We start from the raw sequence: 12,359 nt of genomic DNA, 5'->3' as shown, positions 1-12,359 counted from the left end.
CCACCGCCACCCTCTCCCCCACTCTCTCCCTCTTCCTCTCCCTCACCCGAACTCCCCACGAGCTCACTAACCCGCAAGCCATGGCGGCTTGCCACCAGCCTTCCCCATCCCCTCCATTGCCCGAACACTACGCAAAATGGATTCCCCGTCCTCCCCTTTCTCTCCCGGTGCTCTCACCATCGCGAACGGTAGCCGGGAAGGCTTCTCTGGTGACACTTCGGCGTGTTCGCCGCTGTGAGCCAGCGATCGGGCGGTGGCGCCGCTCGGCACCCGTTCGGCCGGGCACCGTTTCCCCTGGGCTGGATTGGCCCGCCATGGCCCAGTGACCATAGAGCCCGGCCACATAGCCCAACACAGTACCCAGCACACCTACACAGTGCAAAGCCCAATGCAATAGTATCTCAGCCCAAAGAAACAGTACCATCATAGTAACATTTTCCCTTTTTCCCGAATTTAATTTTCGGAAGCTCGTATCTCTTCCGTTTGAACTCCAATTTCGACGATTCTTCCACCGATATTTATCTAGATTCAAATCCTATCTATTTCCATCTATTTCAAATTTATTTATATTTGTAGGTATTTAATTGTGTGTTTATATTATATGTGTGCCGCATTTTAGAAACCAGAGAGTTCAAGGAGGAGGAGGAGTAGGAGCCGGGAATGCAGTACTTCGAGCAGGACCCTCTCGAGGACTTTAGCGGAGCCAAATATCAATTCATTTCCCTCATTGATCATGTTGTACCCACTTTTATCATCACAACCCATAGTAGATATTTTCCACCAGATAATTGCATGAAGTATTACTTATTCGTATAACTTAAATTGTTGAGCTAGTTATGTCCTATTGTAGATTAGTCAGCCATATTGTTTGACTTATAACCTTGGTAACCCTAGGAAAGACGTCTTGGCAACTTTATTTATGCTAAGACAAATACCTTGTTACTAGTATGCTTAGGACAGTAAACTCTATTGTTATTTCATGCTTAATCATATTTAGTTTTGTGAAATGTGTGAAATTTAGTGCTTTGGTGTTGTGTGAGTTGTTGAGATGGGAATGTTTACCAGATAATGATAACAAAGGAGAACCTGTTAGAGTTGGGGCAAATTAGGCTTCCCGCAGGGAATGCCTTGAGAGTTTAAGTGCAACCTGTGTGGCAGGATTAGTGTGGAGATATTTTTCCTTGGCTCGATTAAGCACCGAGTTGGGTGTGACATCCTACCTAGTCTTCACAGTACATCCACTCGACCCTATATGTGACAGGGTTTAGTCTAAACCCCACCAGCTAGTTTACTGTTTGTCCGGAGGCAGGAGTGCAACTGGAGACCATGGAGCAGGTGTAGGCTTGGCGACCAAGTTGGAGGCCTAATTAAAGGTTAGGAACCCCTGGTTAGCTCCCGTAGGAGGCTAATGAGATGATGCTGAGGTGGGTAATGGCTTTGTTGAGTCGCACTACCACGACGGTGGTTTGTTGCCAAACTCAGCTTGTGGGTAAAATATACTACTCTGTAAAAGTAAAATTATTCGAATAGCCGTGTCCACAGTCATGGACGAACTATGGTTCGATTACAACAACTAGCATGGTGAATGGACCGGTGACGTTCTAAGAGGGGGGGGGGGGTGAATTAGGACACTCAAAACTATTGGCTCCAAAACTTTCACAAGATAAACCTATCTCAATTTCTATCTAAATGTGCTCTAGGCTTATCTAGTGTGTCTACTTCTACCGCCCATAAGTATTCCAAGGTAAATTGCAAGTATGTAAATACAGAAACATAAATGAGGTAGAGAGACAAACTCGGCACGAGGGATTTTTATCCTGTGGTATCGGTGGCACACAAGCCACCTCTAGTCCACGTTGGAGCTCCACAAAGGATATCCTCCCGGTCACCAAGTCTCTTTTGGTCACGGCTCTTGAGATACCAAGTCACCAAGACAAGACCTCAAGCAGGACGAGCCACCAAGCCACCAAGGTGAGGTCTCACCACTAACCTCTCTTACAGTCACTTGTACGTCGTCTTCACTTCGGAGCTTTAGTCACAAAGACAAGGGCCTCCGCGTCTCCACACAATCCTCTTATCGCCGCTGCACACCAAGTTAGAGGGTCAACAAGTTACCGACGAGTCACAAAGACTCCAAGGCGTCGGCGTACCTCTCGGTATACTTTAAGATCACTCCTTGATCCACACTCTAGGTTGCAGCACCTAGCAACTTTTCTCTCTAGGCCTATAAGCACTAATCACTCACTAATGGTGTGCTTAATCGCCTTAGATGAACACTTTATGCCCTTGGATGGCTTGGAAGTTCTTAGGTGTACAAGGGTTTCTCTGGACTCTAGCACCTTCAAATGACTGAGTGGAGGGGTATAAATAGGCTCGACTCCGTGAACTAGTCGTTGTTCCAACGGTCACATTCTTTTTGTACTCACCGGATGGTCTGGCATGTGCAACATTACAAGTACTGGACTATACGGTGTGTACTCTCTAAAAACTAGCTGTTGGAACTCCACTGTCATTTTTGTGAACACTGGAGTATTTTTCATTGTGAACACCGGAACATCCGGTGTACGTACGGTGTCAACCGAGCCATTTTGCAACCTCTCTGGAAAATAGTCCGGTGAGTTCATTTTTGTGAACACCAGATTATTCGGTGAGGCATATAGACTTTGGTGCAATTTTTTTTGTGAACACCAGACCATTTTTCTTTGTGAGCACCGGACTATCCGGTGTAGCACTGGACTATTTTTGTTATGAGCACCGGATCATCCGGTGAGGTAAATTTCAGCAGAACAACACTATGTATTTTGGGCATAACTTTTCGCTCCGAACTCCGATTTTGTTGATCTTGGGTTCTATGGAAAGCTTGTGAAGTGCTCTACATGATTGTACATAAATCCATCACATTTGATCATATCAAAATTTCATGAAACAAGTCCAATTCATTCCTCTCTTTGTTCCGGCTTCAGTGACTTCTCTTTTGTTGCATCTATAGGACCTACTAAAGTATATACTTGACAAACATATTAGTCTCATTTAATATGTTGTCATTAATCACCAAAATCACATACATGCCCTAAGAGGGCCATGTTTGCTACACATGAGTTGTGTGTGTTCCTTGGAGTGTGAGTGGGCAAGATGTGCCCATTTTTGTAAATAGGTCCAGCAGTGTGTCGTGGGTTGCCACGGACGGGGTGTTCGGCAACATTAAAACTTGGGCTCTGGTGACTTTCCACCACAGCCGAACCCCCCCCCCCCTCCATTTAATAATGATGTTATGGTTTTACATAAAACCCGCTTTATGAAAATGAACCTTTGCATGTGAAAACTTGGTTTTTCTGAAAAATTAAACTTATAACCTTACTCTTGTCAATACCATATGCATGTACTTATACCCCTTGCTGTAGGGCAGGGGTTAGTACTTGCTGAGTATATTTGTACTCACCCTTGCTTATGATTTCAGAGGAGCATCCGGACTTCATCGAGGCCGACGGTGAGGCTGACGAATAGTCTTGGTCGTGTCCGCACCAGAGTTGCCTGTGGAGTGGCATGCCCCTATGCTGATCCAACTGTGCTCTCTGATGATGTGGACTATGTTGCTCGCTAGCCTATGCGGAGCATTTTATGTATTACTAGCTTGGTGGATTTATTTTACCACTCCCATTGTTATATGACTATGTTACCACCTGTTGTAAGACTCTTATTTTCCAGCGATTGATCCAGGGACTAGTATAATAAAGATTTTAAGCACTGGGGATGACCCGGGATGCTTCAGATAGTATCAAAATAATACTTGGTTGTAGGACGAGACCATAGACTTGGACGTGATAATTTCTTGAAATTATGTTACAAAACTTCTTACTCTTCTTCCCTTCTATTGAAAAACCTTTTAACGAGCATTGTTCTCCTTTTCCGTAGATGGAGGAACAAGGATGGGTAACCGAGTACTGCTTGGACACCCTCGGCTTCCCAAAGGTGCCGTAAGCTGCCATGACCAGGCTGGGTATTTTGGAGCACCTAGAGTACGTTGGCAGGGAGTTTGAGGAATACGGCATCGAGTGCTGCGAGGTCACCATCCACATTGGAACCAGTGAAGACCACCCCGACAAGAAGCCGTGGTGTGTGACCACCACAAGATTTAGGTTTTTCGACACTTACCAAGCTGTCACTCGCAAGGCCCTGCGGTGCCTGTGACAGATCTACAAGAAGCCCATCGGCCGTACGTTAATAAGATTCTTTCCTCCGGTGGAGAGAAATCACCCCACTTGGATGGCATAGATGAAGACATTGGAGGGCCTGGGAATGCGAGAAAGTGACCTGACCATGGTGGCCATGACATGATACCTGTTGGCCCTGGACAAGCTGTATGACCAACAAGTAGCGGAGTTAAGAAGATGAATCCGCTGAGCCAAAGAAGCAGAAACACGTGGGTGGTTCCTACGTGTCCAACAGCGAAACCCAAGCCGCAGAAGCCGAAAGCCACATCGTGGCAGCCAAAGAATCAGGAAAGGCAGTAGAAGAACACAATAATAGGCTGATCAATGAGGCCTACCTCACCGGTCGTGCCAACAGGAGGACCCTTCACATCCCTGGGCTAGGAGGACGCCCAGTGCTTGAAGGAATCCCCCTCTGCCCCATAGGGAGCATCAAGATGAAGTTCTCAGAGGCTGTTCCTACTCCACCACCGCCCTCCCCTCATGAAGTTATCAGTGCAAATGAGCCCCTCCCTCTGACCTAGAAATCCCCCAGCATGGAAGAAGATGAAGAGTACACCCCTCTCACCTCGCCAGAGAACCCTCTCACCAAGGAGAATGAAGACCGCACCGGCACCACGGAGGCCTAGAGTCCCGAAGAAGTGGAATGAAGCATCATGGTTTGGAGCTAGTACGAGTTAGGCCTATGTACACCCCCCCATGTATCATAGAATGGTCACGTGTAGTAACCGCCAGTGTTGTACCTTTCCCTCCGTTGTATCGAGCTTGTTGTGCTAGTGATGTGTGTTTGTTTGCCTTTGAGTGTGTTTTCCCTTGTGTGCAAGCAAGGCTTGAAGCCTTGTGATCTTTCTAAAAAAGTTTTCCAAAAAAAAAAACCTAGTCTCCGCTCTCAGCTTATGCTTATCCCTTCCTCTCTTAAGTAGATGGCGCCCAAGCGCTATGCCAGGATCTAGTAGTGCCTCTAGCGCCAAAGGGTGAATCGTAGAGAAGAAGAGGAAAATCAAGGAGAAAGTGAAGTAAAAAACCAAGGAGGAAATGAGAATGATCAAGAACTACTTGACCCTCCTGCTAATGACTTGGTGGCAGTCATGGCACAGCAGATCCGTCTGCTAGCTACCTTAGCACAAGGAATCAACCAACCTCATCAGCAAGCGCCAGGACTTCCCAACAAGATGGTTGAGTTTGTTAGAATTAGGCCACCCATCTTTAAAGGGTTAGATAATCCCATGGATGTTGATGACTAGTTAAGGAACATTCAGAGGAAGCTTGATGCTATCAACTGCGTGGGAAGAGACAGAGTTCTCCTGGCATCCCATCAACTCACTGGTACAGCCTTAGCTTGGTGGGATAACTACTATGAAGCTGTAGAAAATGTCGCAGCAATCACTTGGGAAGAGTTTGTGGAAGAGTTCCGCCAGTATCATATTTCGGAAGGAACCATGGAGCTTAAAGCAGATGAGTTCTGAAGGCTGAAGCTAGGCAACATGAGTGTGAATTAGTACATTCGCAAGTTTGTTAAACTATCCCGCTATGCTCCAGAAGAAGTCGCAACCGATAAGAAGAAGCAGAACAGGTTCAAGAAAGGGTTAGATAGCAATTTGAAGGCTCAGTTGACTCCGCACATCTACCCAGACTTCAACACCTTAATGAACATGACCATTTTGCTAGAAGAAGCCAGGGTAGAGCTGTACAAAGACAAGAAGCGCAAGTTTGTTGCTCACAAGACTTAGCAATAGGAGAGGTTCCAGAGGTTCAAGCATCATGCCTTCTCTGGGAAGAAGGCTCAAACTACCATGCAGTTCAGGACTCCAGTCTCTACTTCACATCAGCCCAATCCTTCTTACTGCAGCCAGAGCAATGTCAAGACTCAGCAGAACAGTGGTGGCCGAGTAACCAACCCAAGCAAGTCCTGCTTCAATTGTGGTGAGACTAGGCACTTAATCCCCAACTGCCCCCACAAGGCTAAGCAAGTAGCATTCATTCTGTCCAACACTGTGAATGGACCTCGGCCCGTGATGTCTGGAGCTAGCCGTGGAACCTCCCACACCCCCAGCCAGCCAGCAAGGTCACAACAGTCCTTCGAGCGAGCTCGTGTTAACCACATCCACGCGCAAGAAGCTCAGGATGCACCTGGAGTTGTGCTTGGTGAGTTTTTAGTTGAATCCATGCTTGCAATAGTACTTTTTGATTCTGGAGCATCGCACTCTTTCATATCATCAAGTTTTGTGACAAAGCATAATATACCTACAACGTTACTTAAAAACCCCCTAGTAACCAAAACACCCTGAGCTGACATTAAGTGTCAATTGGGTTGCTCTCAGGTAAGGATCACTCTAAGTGGGGTAGTATTCCTAGCAGATCTAGTGGTGCTTAAATCCAAAGGGATAGATGTAATCCTTGGAATGGACTGGTTAACATAGTATGATGGCACCATAGCCTATGCAGCTAGGACATTGATCCTGACTAATCATGAAGGGACACGAGTAACATGTCATACCCTTGGGTGTAAGTCAGACCCTATAGTGTATCATCTGGAGGCTAAGACCCTAGAAGAGATACCGGTGGTGAATGAGTACCCGGATGTCTTTCCGAAGGAATTACCTGGTATGCCACCAGACAGGGATATTGAGTTCATCATTGATCTCATCCCTGGAACAGCCCCCATAGCCAAGAGGCCATATCACATGGCAGTCAGAGAGCTAGCCGAGCTGAAGGAGCAGTTGAAGGAACTTCAGCAGAAGGGATACATCAGACCTAGTTCATCACATTGGGGATCACCAGTCTTCTTTGTCAAGAAGAAAGATGAAAGTATGAGGATGTGTGTGGACTACAGGTCCTTGAATGAAGTTACTATCAAGAACAAGTACCATTTGTCCGGAATTGATGACGTCTTTGACCAGCTGAAAGGACCCAAGTATTTCTCCAAGATTGACTTAAGATTAGGTTACTACCAGCTAAAAATAAGAGAAACAGATGTCCTGAAAATAGCTTTTGTGACCAAATATGGACAGTACGAGTTTACTGTAATGTCCTTTGGCTTAACCAATGCACCTGCATACTTCATGAATCTCATGAATAAGATTTTCATGGAAGAACTGGATCGGTTTGCCGTAGTCTTTATTGACGACATACTAATCTATTCAAAAAATGCTCAAGAAAATGAACAACATCTGAGAGTAATTCTGGAGAAATTTAGAGCCCATAAGATGTATGCCAAGTTCAGTAAGTGTGAGTTCTAGCTAGAGAAGGTTGCCTTCCTTGGTCACATCCTGACATCAGAAGGAGTTGATGTGGATCTCGAGAAGGTAGAAGCAGTCGCTCACTGGCCGCAACTGACCAATGTGTCTGAGATCAGATGCTTTCTTGGATTAGCGGGGTATTACCGCCGATTCATTGAAGGGTTCTCCAGGATAGCCAGACCTATGACTGAGCTACTCAAGAAAGAAAATAAGTTTGCATGGACACAGTCATGTGAGAAGAGTTTTCAGGAGTTAAAGGATAAACTAACAACTGCCCCAGTGCATGTCTTACCCAACATCCACCAAGACTTTGTTGTTTACTATGATGTATCAAAGCGAGGCCTGGGATGTGTCCTAATGCAAGATGGTAGGGTAGTATCACATGCATCTCGGCAGCTCAAACCTCATGAGCAAAACTACCCGACCCATGACCTAGAGCTAGCAGCTATTGTGCATGCCCTCAAATTTTAGAGACACTACCTGATTGGAAACAAGTATGAAATTTATACAGATCACAAAGTCTAAAATATATCTTCACCCAACCAGACTTAGACTTAAGGCAAAGAAGGTGGTTGGAGCTGATTAAGGATTATGACCTAAAAATACACTATCATCAAAGCAAAGCTAATGTTATGGTAGATGCCCTAAACCAAAAAGCTTAATGCCATCACCTAGGGGCCCAAAGTGCCCCGTTGTAGACAGAGATGTAAACGCTAAGCCTACAGATAGTACCTCAAGCCTACATCCACAACTTGAGTGTACAACCCACCCTGGACGAACAAGTTAAGCAGGCCCAACACAAGGATCAGGAATTGATGAAGATCCGTAAACACACTGGAGAAGGTAAGGCCCCAAATTTCAGAGTAGATGAAAAGGGAGTCTTATGGTATAAAGATAGGCTTTGTCTGCCCCAGGAAGGAAAATTCGGGAAGTAATCCTGCATGAAGCCCACAACTCAGCATACTCCATCCACCCCGGTGCCACAAAGATGTACATGGACCTAAAAGGAAAATACTGGTGGAATGGGATGAAGGTAGACTTTGCCAAGTTTGTTGCCCAGTGCGACACCTGTCAGAGAATCAAAGTAGAATACCAGAAACCTGCCATATTACTTCAACCCCTACCAATTCCTATATGGCAATGGGATGAAGTAGCCATGGATTTCATAGTCGGACTCCCCAAGATGAAGAAGGGAAATACCTCAGTACGGGTAATAGTGGACCCCCTCACAAAGGTTGCTCATTTCATACCAGTACGAACCAACTATGGTGGAGACAAGCTAGTCTAGCTGTACATTGATAACATAGTGAAGCTACATGGAGTCTCCAGTAGGATTGTTTTTGATAGAGGTACTCAGTTTACCTTAAGGTTTTGGAAGAGCCTACATGCAGCAATGGAAACGAAGCTAGACTTCAGCACTGCTTATCATCCACAGACTGATGGCCACACCAAAATGGTCAACGAGATCCTAGAAAACATGTTGAGATCTTGTGCCCTAACCTATGGAAAGGATTGTGAGAAAAGCTTGTCCTATGCAGAGTTCTCGTACAATAACAAGTACTAATCGAGCTTAAAGATGTTCCCTATTGAAGCTCTTTATGGCCGGAAGTGTCGAATGCCTTTAATGTGGTCTGAACTTGGAGAGCATACCCTACTTGGACCTTCCCTCATCAAAGAGGCGAAAGAGTGAGTTGCAGAAGTAAGAGAAAAGCTGAAGGTAGCTCAATCCCGTCAGAAGAGCTACACAGACAAAAGAAGAATGGACCTAGACTTCAAGGTTGGAGAATATGTGTACCTTAAGGTCTCACCAATACAGGGAACACAGAGGTTCCAAGTTCATGGAAAGTTGGCTCCCTGGTATATTGGGCCATACCACGTTCTAAGAAAAGTTGGTGCAGTGACCTACCAGATACAGCTACCCCAAAATCTGGCTGATGTACACAATGTTTTCTATGTCTCCCAGCTGAAGAAATATTTGAGGACACCAGAATAGCATGCCACCATGAAAACACTGGATCTCCAAGATGACCTCCGGTATCAAGAAGTTCCAGTGAAGATCTTGGATGTAATCATCCGTCAGACCATAGGATCAATAGTACGCCTGTGTCACGTACAATGGAGTAGGCACTCCGAAGCAGAAGCCACATGGGAACGAGAGGATGCCTTGAGAAAAGAGTTTCCCTTTCTCTTCGAGGAAGACCACAAATCTCGAGGGCGAGATTCTTTTTAAGTAGGGCAGGTTTTTAACATCCTGGTTTTTCAGCCAAAGTTTTAATCAAAATCATTTTCAAAATTCAAACAAAAATTTCAAAACTTGTCCAATTTACCTCTTCCTTCATGGACTTAATCCGATCAAACTTTCTTCGCGGCCCATTTCCTTTTTTCCTTTATTTTCCCTCCGGCCCACTCGCGCCAGCCGGCCCACTCCCTTTCTCTCTTTTCTTTCTTTCCCTCCCGCGTGTCGGCCTAGCCCAGCTATGCCCTTGTTCCACCTCCCATCGCACACGCGTGCTCGCGCCTGAGCTCACCCACCGCGAACCCCACGCCCGAGCTCTACTGCCTGCCTGCCACTTGTCGCACTGCCCTTGCCGCCTTGTCCCCCTCCCTTCTTTGCGAAGTCACCGGGCACAGGAGCTGGTGACGAGCCCATAGTGGCTGCACGGATCGAGCCGCGTACGGCCGACAGCAGGTCGCCGCCATCCTCGGCTTTGCCTCCTCTGCCCTCCCTCTCTCGCTCTCTCTGTGCTTGCACGTGCATGCGAGGCACTGGAACTCATTGACACTGGCCCCACCCTTTGCCAAAGCTGCACGCCACGGCTGGAGAGTCTGCCACGTTTGCCGGCCATGGCAGTGGTTACCTCTCCCTCCCCCTCCGCCTATAAAAGGCAAGCCTAAGCCGCCACCTCCCCCGTAGCTCGCTGTCCACTCCGAGCCAGTAACTCCCCCCGGGTCCCTCTTTTCGCAACCGTCAAGCCACCCCGAGTACCACCTCGACCACCACCACCCTCTCCCACCACTCATCTCCCTCTTCCTCGCCCTCAATTTTGATGATTCTTCCACTGATATTCATCTAAATTTAAATCCTATCTATTTCCATCAATTTCATATTTATTTCAAAGTTATTTATATTTGTTGGTATTTAATTCTGTGTTTATGTTGTTTGTATGTCGCATTTTAGAAACTGGAGAGTTCGAGGAGGAGGAGGAGGAGGAGGAGCTGGGAACGCAAGACTTCGAGTAGGACCCTCTCGAGGACTTCAGCGGAGGCAAGTCTCAATCTATTTCTCTCGTTGATCATATTGCACCTAGTTTAATCACCACAACGCATAGCAGCTATTTTCCACCAGATAATTGCATGAAGTATTACTTATTGGCATAATTTAAATTGTTGAGCTAGTTATGTCCTATTGTAGATTAGTCAGCCAGATTGTTTGACTTATAACCTTGGTAACCCTAGGACAGTCGTCTCGGTAACTTTATTTATGCTAAGACGAACACCTTGTTACTAGTATGCTTAGGACGGTAAACTCTGTTGTTATTTCATGCTTAATCATATTTAGTTTTGCAGAATGTGTCAAACTCAGTGCTTTGGTGTTGTGTGAGTTGTTGGGATGTGAAGGTTTACCAGATAATGATAACAAAGGAGAACATGTTAGAGTTGGGGCAAATCAGGGTTCCCGCAGGGAATGCCTTGGGAGTTTATGTCCAGCCTGTGTGGCAGGCTTAGTGTGGAGATGTTTGCCTTGGCTCAATTAAGGACCGAGTTGGTGTGACATCCTACCTAGTCTTCATAGTATAGCCACTCGACCCTGTATGTGACAGGGCTTAGTCTAAACCCCACCAGCTAGTCCATGTTGGGAAACGGGTAGGCTACGTTCAACCAGGAAGCCATGCGAGTAGGGGATCATGAATCGTTACCACTTGACGAGCAGTGCAGCGGAAGAAGAGTTGGAGCAGACCAATCCAATGTCATGCACGTCAAGTAGTCGATCGTCAACCTCGTCCCGAGCACGTCCCGAGCACCTTCCGAGTACTCGCGAGTATGTCCCGAGTACTCCCGAGCACAACTCGAGTACCTCCGAGCAGGACCCGAGCACGTCCCGAGTACCCCTGAGCACGTCCCGAGTACCCCGAGCACGTCCTGAGTACCCCGAGCACGACCCGAGCACCCCCGAGCACGTCCCGAGTACCCCGAGCACGTCCCGAGTACTCCCGAGCAGATCAACACCGCAATAGTAGCAGCGCCTCTACGGTATCCACACGTACAAGGATGGAATCGTCGTGCGCCGGTGTGCTAGCACCGCGCGCCCGGCTAGGGTTTCGAAAGGAGTTCGAGAATAGGAGGCGGCCAGGGTTTTTGGTAACAAGATCAGTTTTTCGGAAAAACTCAATGCGCCTTGGCCCCTGCCTATTCTTATATAGAGCACGCTAATAGGCCTTTAATCAACATTAAAGCCCATTATGACTCTAAACCCTAATGAACCTTTAATCAACATTAAAGGCCATTAGCAGATCCAATCCGCAAACTCGATCGCCTCTAGGGCATATCACCAACAATCTCCCACTTGCACTAGAGTCAGTACAAGTTTTATATTCCATCCCCTTAAGTGTGTGACCCGTTAGGTTCATGTGTAAACGGCCGCTATCCGGAAACCCTTTTTCGAATTGCAAGTCAATAGCGGTACCTAACAGGACATATTAACTCCCGAATGCACACAAAGATCATATCGGCTGAACCTAGATATACTCATGCACCAATCCCTTTACCACACGATACCAGTCAAGCTCAAGGCGAGATTCATGCCACCCTTGTGATAGCTCGACCATTCACTCGATCAAGTAGTGGATTCACCATGATTAACTCTTTAATCACATTGGCATGGCCATGCACTTTCCAATCCAACTACCTCGAG

The sequence above is a fragment of the Phragmites australis genome, chromosome 7 (assembly GCF_958298935.1).
Source record: "Phragmites australis chromosome 7, lpPhrAust1.1, whole genome shotgun sequence".
Classification (NCBI taxonomy): Eukaryota; Viridiplantae; Streptophyta; class Magnoliopsida; order Poales; family Poaceae; genus Phragmites; species Phragmites australis.
This window is presented reverse-complemented; position numbering follows the sequence as displayed.